Here is a 12,598-nt window from a genome sequence, read left to right as displayed (position 1 = left end):
CCCTATCAGAGATAATAGAGATTGGTATTCCATGTCTGGAGACGACTTCCTTCAAATACAGTCGTGCTAACTTCTCCATCTTGTGATCTTCTCTTATTGGCAGAAAGTGTGCTGATTTGGTGAGACGATCAACTATTACCCAAATAGTATCAAAACCACTTGCAGTCCTTGGCAATTTAGTGATGAAATCCATGGTAATGTTTTCCCATTTCCATTCCGGGATTTCGGGTTGTTGAAGTAGACCTGATGGTTTCTGATGCTCAGCTTTGACCTTAGAACACGTCAAACATTCTCCTACATATTTAGAAACATCGGCTTTCATACCCGGCCACCAAAAATGTTTCTTGAGATCCTTGTACATCTTCCCCGTTCCAGGATGTATTGAGTATCTGGTTTTATGAGCTTCTCTAAGTACCATTTCTCTCATATCTCCAAATTTTGGTACCCAAATCCTTTCAGCCCTATACCGGGTTCCGTCTTCCCGAATATTAAGATGCTTCTCCGATCCCTTGGGTATTTCATCCTTTAAATTTCCCTCTTTTAAAACTCCTTGTTGCGCCTCCTTTATTTGAGTAGTAAGGTTATTATGAATCATTATATTCATAGATTTTACTCGAATGGGTTCTCTGTCCTTCCTGCTCAAGGCATCGGCTACCATATTTGCCTTTCCCGGGTGGTAACGAATCTCAAAGTCGTAATCATTCAACAATTCAATCCACCTACGCTGCCTCATATTCAGTTGTTTCTGATTAAATATGTGTTGAAGACTTTTGTGGTCGGTATATATAATACTTTTGACCCCATATAATTAGTGCCTCCAAGTCTTTAATGCAAAAACAACCGCACCTAATTCCAAATCATGCGTCGTATAATTTTGTTCGTGAATCTTCAATTGTCTAGACGCATAAGCAATCACCTTCGTTCGTTGCATTAATACACAACCGAGACCTTGCTTTGATGCGTCACAATAAATCACAAAATCATCATTCCCTTCAGGCAATGACAATATAGGTGCCGTAGTTAGCTTTTTCTTCAATAACTGAAACGCTTTCTCTTGTTCATCATTCCATTCAAATTTTTTCCCTTTATGTGTTAATGCAGTCAAGGGTTTTGCTATTCTGGAAAAGTCTTGGATGAACCTTCTGTAGTAACCAGCTAGTCCTAAAAACTGGCGTATGTGTTTCGGAGTTTTTGGGGTTTCCCACTTTTCAACAGTTTCTATCTTTGCCGGATCCACCTTAATACCTTCTTTGTTCACTATGTGACCGAGGAATTGAACTTCTTCCAACCAAAATGCACACTTTGAAAACTTAGCGTACAATTCTTCCTTCCTCAATACTTCTAACACCTTTCTCAAATGTTCACCGTGTTCTTGGTCATTCTTTGAGTAAATAAGTATGTCATCAATGAAAACAATGACAAACTTGTCAAGGTATGGTCCACACACTCGGTTCATAAGGTCCATGAACAAAGCTGGTGCATTAGTTAAACCAAATGGCATGACCATAAACTCGTAATGACCGTAACGTGTTCTGAAAGTAGTCTTTGGAATATCATCTTCTTTCACCCGCATTTGATGATACCCGGAACGTAAGTCAATCTTTGAATAAATAGACGAGCCTTGTAGTTGATCAAATAAGTCGTCGATTCTCGGTAGTGGGTAGCGGTTCTTGATGGTAAGTTTGTTCAACTCTCGGTAGTCGATACACAACCTGAATGTACCATCTTTCTTCTTGACAAACAAAACAGGAGCTCCCCACGGTGATGTGCTTGGTCAAATGAAACCACGCTCTAAAAGTTCTTGTAATTGGCTTTGCAGTTCTTTCATCTCGCTGGATGCGAGTCTGTAAGGAGCACGAGCTATTGGTGCAGCTCCTGGTACAAGATCTATTTGAAATTCAACGGATCGATGTGGGGGTAATCCCCGTAATTCTTTCAGAAATACATCGGGAAATTCTTTTTGCAATGGGAACATCATTGATGCTCTTTTCTTCAGTTTGTACTTTCTCGACGTGTGCTAGAACAGCATAGCAACCTTTTCTTATTAGTTTTTGTGCCTTCAAATTACTAATAAGATGTAGCTTCGTGTTGCCCTTTTCTCCGTACACCATTAAGGGTTTTCCTTTTTCTCGTATAATGCAAATTGCATTTTTTAACAAACGATCTCTGCTTTTACTTCTTTCAACCAGTCCATACCGATTATCACATCAAAACTCCCTAACTCTACTGGTATCAAATCAATCTTAAATGTTTCGCTAACCAGTTTAATTTCTCGATTCCGACATATATTATCTGCTGAAATTAATTTACCATTTGCTAATTCGAGTAAAAATTTACTATCCAAAGGCGTCAATGGACAACTTAATTTAGAACAAAAATCTCTACTCATATAGCTTCTATCCGCACCCAAATCAAATAAAACGTAAGCAGATTTATTTTCAATAAGAAACGTACCCGTAACAAGCTCCGGGTCTTCCTGTGCCTCTGCCGCATTAATATTGAAAACTCTTCCGCGGCCTTGTCCATTCGTGTTCTCCTGGTTCGGGCAATTTCTAATAATGTGGCCCGGTTTTCCACATTTATAACAAACTACATTGGCATAACTTGCTCCGACACTACTTGCTCCACCATTACTCGTTCCGACACCATTTGTTCCTTTTTTTCTATTAACTCCTGGTCCGTAGACCTCACACTTCGCCGCGCTATGACCATTTCTTTTACACTTGTTGCAAAATTTAGTGCAGAACCCCGAGTGATACTTTTCACACCTTTGGCATAACTGCTTCTGATTGTTGTTGTTGTTGCGGTTATTATTGTTGTTGGGATGATTGTTGTAGTTGTTGTTGTTGTTATTGTTGTTGTTGTTGTTGTTGTTGTTGGGCCGTTTGTTGTAGTTGCGATTGATGTTGCGATTGTTGGGATAATTGTTGCGATTATTGTTGTAATTGCTGTTGTTGTTGTATTGGTGATTCTTATCACCGTTTTCCTCCCACTTTCTTTTGACTTGCTTCACATTGGCCTCTTCAGCAGTCTGTTCTTTAATTCTTTCTTCAATCTGGTTCACTAGTTTGTGAGCCATTCTACATGCCTGTTGTATGGAGGCGGGCTCGTGTGAACTTATATCTTCTTGGATTCTTTCTGGTAATCCTTTCACAAACGCGTCGATATTCTCTTCCTCATCTTCGAATGCTCCCGGACACAATATGCACAATTCTGTGAATCGTCTTTCGTACATGGTAATATCAAATCCTTGGGTTTGTAACCCTCTAAGTTCTGTCTTGAGCTTATTGACCTCGGTTCTGGGACGGTACTTCTCGTTCATCAAGTGCTTGAATGCTGACCACGGTAGTGCGTACGCATCGTCTTGTCCCACTTGCTCTAGATAGGTATTCCACCATGTTAATGCAGAACCTGTGAAGGTATGCATAGCGTACTTTACTTTGTCCTCTTCAGTACACTTACTTATGGCAAACACCGATTCGACCTTCTTAGTCCACCGTTTCAATCCGATCGGTCCTTCGGTTCCATCAAATTCCAAAGGTTTGCAGGCAGTGAATTCTTTGTAGGTGCATCCTACACGATTTCCTGTACTGCTAGATCCAAGGTTATTGTTGGTATGTAGCACAGCCTGTACTGCGGCTATGTTTGAAGCTAGAAAAGTACGGAATTCCTCTTCATTCATATTCACGGTGTGTCGAGTATTCGGTGCCATTTCCTTCAAGATAGTCAAATGGAACAAGTTAATCATACAGAATATTAAGAGTAGTTAATAGTATTTCGTAGCATAATATGAACTCATTTATAAAAGCTTTTTCTTCATATTAGCGTTTTATAAGTTTAAATTCGGGTAGTACCTACCCTTTAAGTTCATACTTAGTAGCTAATATACAATTCAACTACTACAATTCTATATGAAAAACTGATTATAATAATATTTCGCGTTCAAACTTTTACACAATATTTTACAAACTTACAATACCGCTTATTTTACATATAGCATGAAATATAGCACACAATAAATTTGATACAAGATGGTTGTGAAGATAATTCTAGCTAGTACACAAGTCGTTCAGCAAAGGCAATAAAGACACGTAATTCATACGTCCAGAAACAAGTCATGCATTCTGGTTTTACTAGGATTACTTCCCATCCTTGGTCTTGTGGAACATAACCGTTATGGCCGTTGATAAGACAGCGTGTTGTAACGTCGTCAAAGGGACGAGGGTTGCGTAATGTCCAACAGTCCCGTAACAATCTAAAAACCTCATTTCTTACCCTAATTACCGACTCCGTCACTTGTGGGAACGTTTTGTTTAATAGTTGTAGCCCGATGTTCTTGTTCTCACTTTGGTGAGAAGCGAACATTACTAATCCGTAAGCATAACATGCTTCTTTATGTTGCATGTTAGCCGCTTTTTCTAAATCACGAAGTCCAATATTCGGATATATTGAGTCAAAATAATTTCTTAACCCATTGCGTAAAATAGCATTTGGGTTCCCCGCAATATATGCGTCAAAGTAAACACATCGTAACTTATGGATTTCCCAATTTGATATCCCCCATCTTTCGAACGAAAGCCTTTTATAAACCAAGGCATTCTTGAAACGTTCTTCGAATGTCTTACAAACTGATCTCGCCTTAAATAGTTGTGCCGAAGAATTCTGACCAACTCTAGACAAGATTTCATCAATCATGTCTCCGGGTAGGTCTCTTAAAATATTGGGTTGTCTATCCATTTTGTGTTTTTATACTGTAAAATAGACAAGAGTTAGATTCATAAAAAAAAATACTTATTAATACAAGCAATTTTTACATATATCATAAAGCATAAGCACACTATATTACTTATATTACACCACACGAATACAACTATCTTATTCCGACTCGCTTGTTTCTTCTTCTTCGGTTTTGGTTCGTTTTGCCAAGTTTCTAGGGATATATGATGTTCCCCTAATACGAGCCGTCGTTATCCACATTGGTTTAGAAAAACCTGGTGGTTTAGAGGTTCCCGGGTCATTGTTACAACTTAAGGACTTCGGGGGTTGACGATACATATAAAGGTCATCGGGGTTGGAATTAGATTTCTCTATTTTTATGCCCTTTCCCTTATTATTTTCTTTTGCCTTTTTAAATTCAGTTGGGGTAATTTCTATAACATCATCGGAATTCTCGTCGGAATCCGATTCATCGGAGAATTGGTAATCCTCCCAATATTTTGCTTCCTTGGCGGAAACACCATTGACCATAATTAACCTTGGTCGGTTGGTTGAGGATTTTCTTTTACTTAACCGTTTTATTATTTCCCCCACCGGTTCTATTTCTTCATCCGATTCCGATTCTTCTTCCGGTTCCGATTCTTCTTCCGGTTCCGACTCTTCTTCCGGTTCCTCTTCGGGAACTTGTGAATCAGTCCACGAATCATTCCAATTTACATTTGACTCTTCATTATTATTAGGTGAGTCAATGGAACTTGTTCTAGAGGTAGACATCTATCACATAATATCAAACGCGTTAAGAGATTAATATATCACATAATATTCACATGTTAAAAATATATAGTTTCCAACAAAATTTGTTAAGCAATCATTTTTCAAGTAAACACGGTCGAAGTCCAGACTCACTAATGCATCCTAACAAACTAGATAAGACACACTAATGCAAAATTCTGGTTCTCTAAGACCAACGCTCGGATACCAACTGAAATGTCCCGTTCTTATTGATTAAAAACGTTCCATATTAATTGATTTCGTTGCGAGGTTTTGACCTCTATATGAGACGTTTTTCAAAGACTGCATTCATTTTAAAACAAACCTTAACCTTTATTTCATCAATAAAGGTTTAAAAAGCTTTACGTAGATTATCAAATAATGATAATCTAAAATATCATGTTTACATACGACCATTACATAATGGTTTACAATACAAATATGTTACAACAAAATAAGTTTCTTGAATGCAGTTTTTACACAATATCATACAAGCATGGACTCCAAATCTCGTCCTTATTTAAGTATGCGACAGCGGAAGCTCTTAATAATCACCTGAGAATAAACATGCTTAAAACGTCAACAAAAATGTTGGTGAGTTATAGGTTTAACCTATATATATCAAATTGTAACAATAGACCACAAGATTTCATATTTCAATACACATCCCATACATAGAGATAAAAATCATTCATATGGTGAACACCTGGTAACCGACATTAACAAGATGCATATATAAGAATATCCCCATCATTCCGGGACACCCTTCGGATATGATATAAATTTCGAAGTACTAAAGCATCCGGTACTTTGGATGGAGTTTATTAGGCCCAATAGATCTATCTTTAAGATTCGCGTCAATTAGGGTGTCTGTTCCCTAATTCTTAGATTACCAGACTTAATAAAAAGGGGCATATTCGATTTCGATAATTCAACCATAGAATGTAGTTTCACGTACTTGTGTCTATTTTTTTAAATCATTTATAAAACCTGCATGTATTCTCATCCCAAAAATATTAGATTTTAAAAGTGGAACTATAACTCACTTTCACAGATTTTTACTTCGTCGGGAAGTAAGACTTGGCTACTGGTTGATTCACGAACCTATAATAATATATACATATATATCAAAGTATGTTCAAAATATATTTACAACACTTTTAATATATTTTGATGTTTTAAGTTTATTAAGTCAGCTGTCCTTGTTAATAACCTACAACTAGTTGTCCACAGTTAGATGTACAGAAATAAATCGATAAATATTATCTTGAATCAATCCACGACCCAGTGTATACGTATCTCAGTATTGATCACAACTCAAACTATATATATTTTGGAATCAACCTCAACCCTGTATAGCTAACTCCAACATTCACATATAGAGTGTCTATGGTTGTTCCGAAATATATATAGATGTGTCGACATGATAGGTCGAAACATTGTATACGTGTCTATGGTATCTCAAGATTACATAATATACAATACAAGTTGATTAAGTTATGGTTGGAATAGATTTGTTACCAATTTTCACGTAGCTAAAATGAGAAAAATTATCCAATCTTGTTTTACCCATAACTTCTTCATTTTAAATCCGTTTTGAGTGAATCAAATTGCTATGGTTTCATATTGAACTATATTTTATGAATCTAAACAGAAAAAGAATAGGTTTATAGTCGGAAAAATAAGTTACAAGTCGTTTTTGTAAAGGTAGTCATTTCAGTCGAAAGAACGACGTCTAGATGACCATTTTAGAAAACATACTTCCACTTTGAGTTTAACCATAATTTTTGGATATAGTTTCATGTTCATAATAAAAATCATTTTCTCAGAATAACAACTTTTAAATCAAAGTTTATCATAGTTTTTAATTAACTAACCCAAAACAGCCCGCGGTGTTACTACGACGGCGTAAATCCGGTTTTACGGTGTTTTTCGTGTTTCCAGGTTTTAAATCATTAAGTTAGCATATCATATAGATATAGAACATGTGTTTAGTTAATTTTAAAAGTCAAGTTAGAAGGATTAACTTTTGTTTGCGAACAAGTTTAGAATTAACTAAACTATGTTCTAGTGATTACGAGTTTAAACTTTCGAATAAGATAGTTTTATATATATGAATCGAATGATGTTATGAACATCATTACTACCTCAAGTTTAGTTGGTAAACCTACTCGAAGTGACAAGAAATGATCTAGCTTCAAAGGATCTTGGATGGCTTGAAAGTTCTTGAAGTAGGATCATGACACAAAAACAAGTTCAAGTAAGATTTTTACTCGAATTAAGATAGTTTATAGTTATAGAAATTGAATCAAAGTTTGAATATGAATATTACCTTGAATAAGAAAGATAACCTACTGTATATAACAAAGGTTTCTTGATCTTAGATGATTACTTGGAATGGATTAGAAAGCTTGGAAGTAAATTAGTAAACTTGAAGGAATTTTTGAAGTGTTCTTGAAGTGTTCTTCCTATGATGATTATAGCTTGATTCTTGAAGTGATTTTTGATGAAGATGATGATTAACTACTGGAAAAATACGTTCATAATAGTGTGTGTGTGTGTGTTGAGAGAGAATTAGAAAGAGAATTGGAAGTGAAGTGGAGTGAATAATGAGTGGTAATTGGTGAGTGGTGAGTGGGGTTAAAAGGAGTTCTAGTTAGTTGACTAGCTCATGGTAGAAATTAAAATTGATTATTCATACATGACATAATCAATAGTGGAATCCCATGCTAGTTCCTATTGATATATACCCATAGTAAGTACGTTTTGAAGCTGTGTATAATACGGGTAAGAATACGACTAGAATTCTTGATGAAAGAAAAGAATGGGAAAGTAACTGTAACCATTTTCGTTAAGTATGAGTGTTTTGATATATGTCTTGAAGTCTTCCAAAATTATTTTAATACATCTAAATACACTACATGTATATACATTTTAACTGAGTCGTTAAGTCATCGTTAGTCGTTACATGTAAGTGTTGTTTTGAAACCTTTAAGTTAACAATCTCAATTAATGTTGTTAACCCATTGTTTATTATATCTAATGAGATGTTAAATTATTATATTATCATGATATTATGATATATTAATATATCTTAATATGATATATATACATTTAAATGTCGTTACAACGATAATCGTTACATATATGTCTCGTTTCGAAATCCTTAAGTTAGTAGTCTTGTTTATATGTATATAACTCATTGTTAATATACTTATGGAGATACTTACTTATCATAATCTCATGTTAACCATATGTATATCCATATATATATCGTCATGTCGTTTTTACAAGTTTTAACGTTCGTGAATCGCCGGTCAACTTGGGTGGTCAATTGTCTATATGAAACATATTTCAATTAATCAAGTCTTAACAAGTTTGATTGCTTAACATGTTGGAAACATTTAATTATGTAAATATCAATCTCAATTAATAGATATAAACATGGAAAAGTTTGGGTCACTACATATTAGTCCCATTATTAATATTAAAAATTAAAGTATGTATAATTAATAATATTATGTTTTCTTTGTACATATATATATATATAGATGAATATATACATATATATATATAATATATATGTACGCAGATATATACAGAGATATATGTTAACAGATTACTATTAATATTTTTAGATCATTATTATTAATATAAGTATTAATATTAATTAGATTTAAATTTATATATATATATATATATATATATATATATATATATATATATATATATATATATATATATATAAACAATTATATATAAAAGGAAATATATGAAAATTAGTCACATATGATAAAGTTAGTACGATTTTGTTACCAGTTGCCATCTGACTGTATTAAACTCTTGTCCTGGTCTCCAATCAGTTACAAGTCTAGATCAAAATTATCTGTATAAAACAAATCCAGTACAAGTTGATTTAAACTTTATTATATATTTTTTGTCTGTTGAAAGATGCTTGTCGACTACCTTTTGTATATGAATTGTTCAATGACCTTGTTTAATTTATTCAGTTCTAGCATCACCCTTATCACATATCAATCACAAGTAACTGAATTTGTTGAACTAAAACAGAAAATTTAAAAGCTCAAACCATTTTTTCCTCTGTTCTTCATCTTTTCAGCCAAAATTCGATTTTGTATTTGATTTCAAAAACTAAGAATGTAGAGTTGTTAGGAATCATACATGTAAACTTTCTTCAAAGTCTCAAATCTCAATTTATTATATCAACTTCGAATTTTTGAGTCAAAGTCTTTATTTAAAAAGTCAAACTTATTGTTCTTCAATCGAATTCGAGCTATGTGTTATGATTCAAGTCAAATTAATGATTTGGAAGGATCATAGGAAGTATTTAAAACATATTTCGTGTTGTAACCATCATCCCAAACGTTCAAAAAAAATTGAAAACATTTTTTTTTTCCATTTAAACTGCGACAGCAGTATAGCTGCCATGGAACTATTTTTTTTTTTAATTTTTTTTCTTTTATTTACCTTCTTTTTCGAGTTCAACTAAAAAATAAACAAGTGTTATTGATTTATGATTATCTGTAAATATTTACATCCATGTTGTGAGGGTTGATACGTCCTCTGATCGAATTAATTGAGAAGAAGAAGAAAGAATGGAAACAGATGAATATAGGATACATATTTATTTTTCGGGGTATTATAGCAGATAAAACAGAAACGGAGTAATGGTTGAGGGTGTTGCGGGTGAGCGAAGGGTCGTGGGTTCGAGTCTCCAATAGGACAGTATATTTTTTTGGGAATTTCCTTTGAAGGTAGCTTCATCTCCTATTATTATTATTTGATTATCATTTATATTATTATTATTGTTATGTTATTATTAGGTATTAGTATTAACATTATTAAATATTATGACTATTATGGTAATTAATATTATCATCAATATTTTTATTATTAGGATTATTAAGATTATTATTACAAATATAAGTAATATGATAGGAATTTCATTTTATTATTATATTAAGATTATAGTTACAAATAAGATTAAGGCTAATACTAGGTATTAAAAGTTCATGAACTAAAAATCATATGATATGGAATAAGTAAAAAGTATGATTTAAAAAGTATAGTTTCAAATGTTAATTCAAAAATTTCGGATATGAAAATAATATTTCGCTAAATAATATTATGTATATATATATTAAATTATGATTTAAATGAGCTATTAATTATTAATGTCATTATTATCAATGTTATTACTAACACTCCCATTAATAATAATTAGTATTATCATTATGATTATTATTACTTTTAATATTATTACTAGAATCATTACTTGATGTACAAAACCATATTCAAAATAGATAACCTAACTTTATAATTATATATATATTTTTTTAATAAGTATTAATGATATACAATGCATGAATTAAATATACTAACTTTAGCTATATAACCTAATATAACAAATAAATTATTAATAATAATATATAAAGTTGATCGATTACGATTATATGTTTTAATAAATATACAATTAATATAGGTTCGTGAATCCGAGGCCAACCCTGCATTGTTCAGTTGTTAAAAGTCGTCATATGTATTTTTACTACAAAATACATTAGGTGAGTTTCATTTTCCTTTTTACCCTTTATATTTTTGGGCTGAGAATACATGCGCATTTTTTTATAAACGTTTTACGAAATAGACACAGGTATTCGAAACTACATTATATGGTTGAATTATTGAAATCGAATATGCCCCTTTTTATTAAGTCTGGTAATCTAAGAATTAGGGAACAGACACCCTAATTGACGCGAACTCTAAAGATAGATCTATCGGGCCCAACAAGCCCATCCAAAGTGCCGGATGCTTTAGTACTTTGAAATTTATATCATGTCTGAAGGAGGATCCCGGAATGATGGGGATATTCTTATATGCATAATGTGAATGTCGGTTACCAGGTGTTCAATCCATATGAATGATTTTTGTCTCTATGCATGGGACGTATTTATGAGAACTGGAAATGAAATTCTTGTGGTCTATTAAAATGATGGAAATGATTATTTATGTTAAACTAATGAACTTACCAACCTTTTGGTTGACACTTTAAAGCATGTTTATTCTCAGGTACGAAAGAAATCTTCCGCTGTGCATTTGCTCATTTAAAGATATTACTTGGAGTCATTCATGGCATATTTTAAAAGACGTTGCATTCGAGTCATTGAGTTCATCAAGATTATTATTAAGTCAATTATAGTTAGATATATTATGAAATGGTATGCATGCCGTCAATTTTCGTTGTAATGAAAGATTGTCTTTTCAAAAACGAATGCAATGTTTGCAAAATGTATCATATAGAGGTCAAGTACCTTGCGATGTAATCAACTATTAAGAATCGTTTATAATCGATATGGACTTCGTCCGGATGGATTAGGACGGGTCTCTACAAATCTGTCAGTGCATCATACATGACACATTCACTAAGTAGACAAGGAATAATAAATTCACCCGGATCACCCAACCTGGGTGGAGGTTTCGGTGGAACTGTCTTCACCGGGTTTATTTTTACGGTTTTTATTTCTTGCACTTTCTTCTTCTTCTTCTTTCCAGAGGTATCACAAACTTTATTACCTATTACTTGCTCATACTCAACTCCTTTTCTTGGAAACGGGATGGGTGGTCTGTATGGTGCCACCACTGGCTTTACATACTCGGGTAGTGGTGGTGGCATAACTTCTTCATTGTTACTCACATCTAAAACCTTCCCATCTTCTGGTGTTGGTTTTTCAGAATTTGTTGATACCATATTAACATTCTCATTCCGAGGATTTACTTCAGTATCACTCGGTAGCTTTCCTTGTTCCCTCTCACTCATCATGCTAGCAAGAGTACCTACGTGTTTTTCTAGATTCAAAATGGAAGCTTGTTGAGTTCTTAATGACTGATCAAACCTCTCATTTGTTTGGGTTTGAGTTGTAATAAATTGTGTTTGAGATTCCATTAGCTTTGCCATCATTTCTTCTAGATTTGGCTTTTTCTCTTCGGTATGTTGTGGTGGTTTATACAAGCCAGGTCTTTGTTGATTGAAAGTGTTGTTTTGAGTTGGTTGGTTATTCAGACCTTGTTAGTTATACGAGTTATTGTTGGGTCC

The sequence above is a fragment of the Rutidosis leptorrhynchoides genome, chromosome 8 (genome assembly GCF_046630445.1).
Source record: "Rutidosis leptorrhynchoides isolate AG116_Rl617_1_P2 chromosome 8, CSIRO_AGI_Rlap_v1, whole genome shotgun sequence".
Taxonomy (NCBI): Eukaryota; Viridiplantae; Streptophyta; class Magnoliopsida; order Asterales; family Asteraceae; genus Rutidosis; species Rutidosis leptorrhynchoides.
This window is presented reverse-complemented; position numbering follows the sequence as displayed.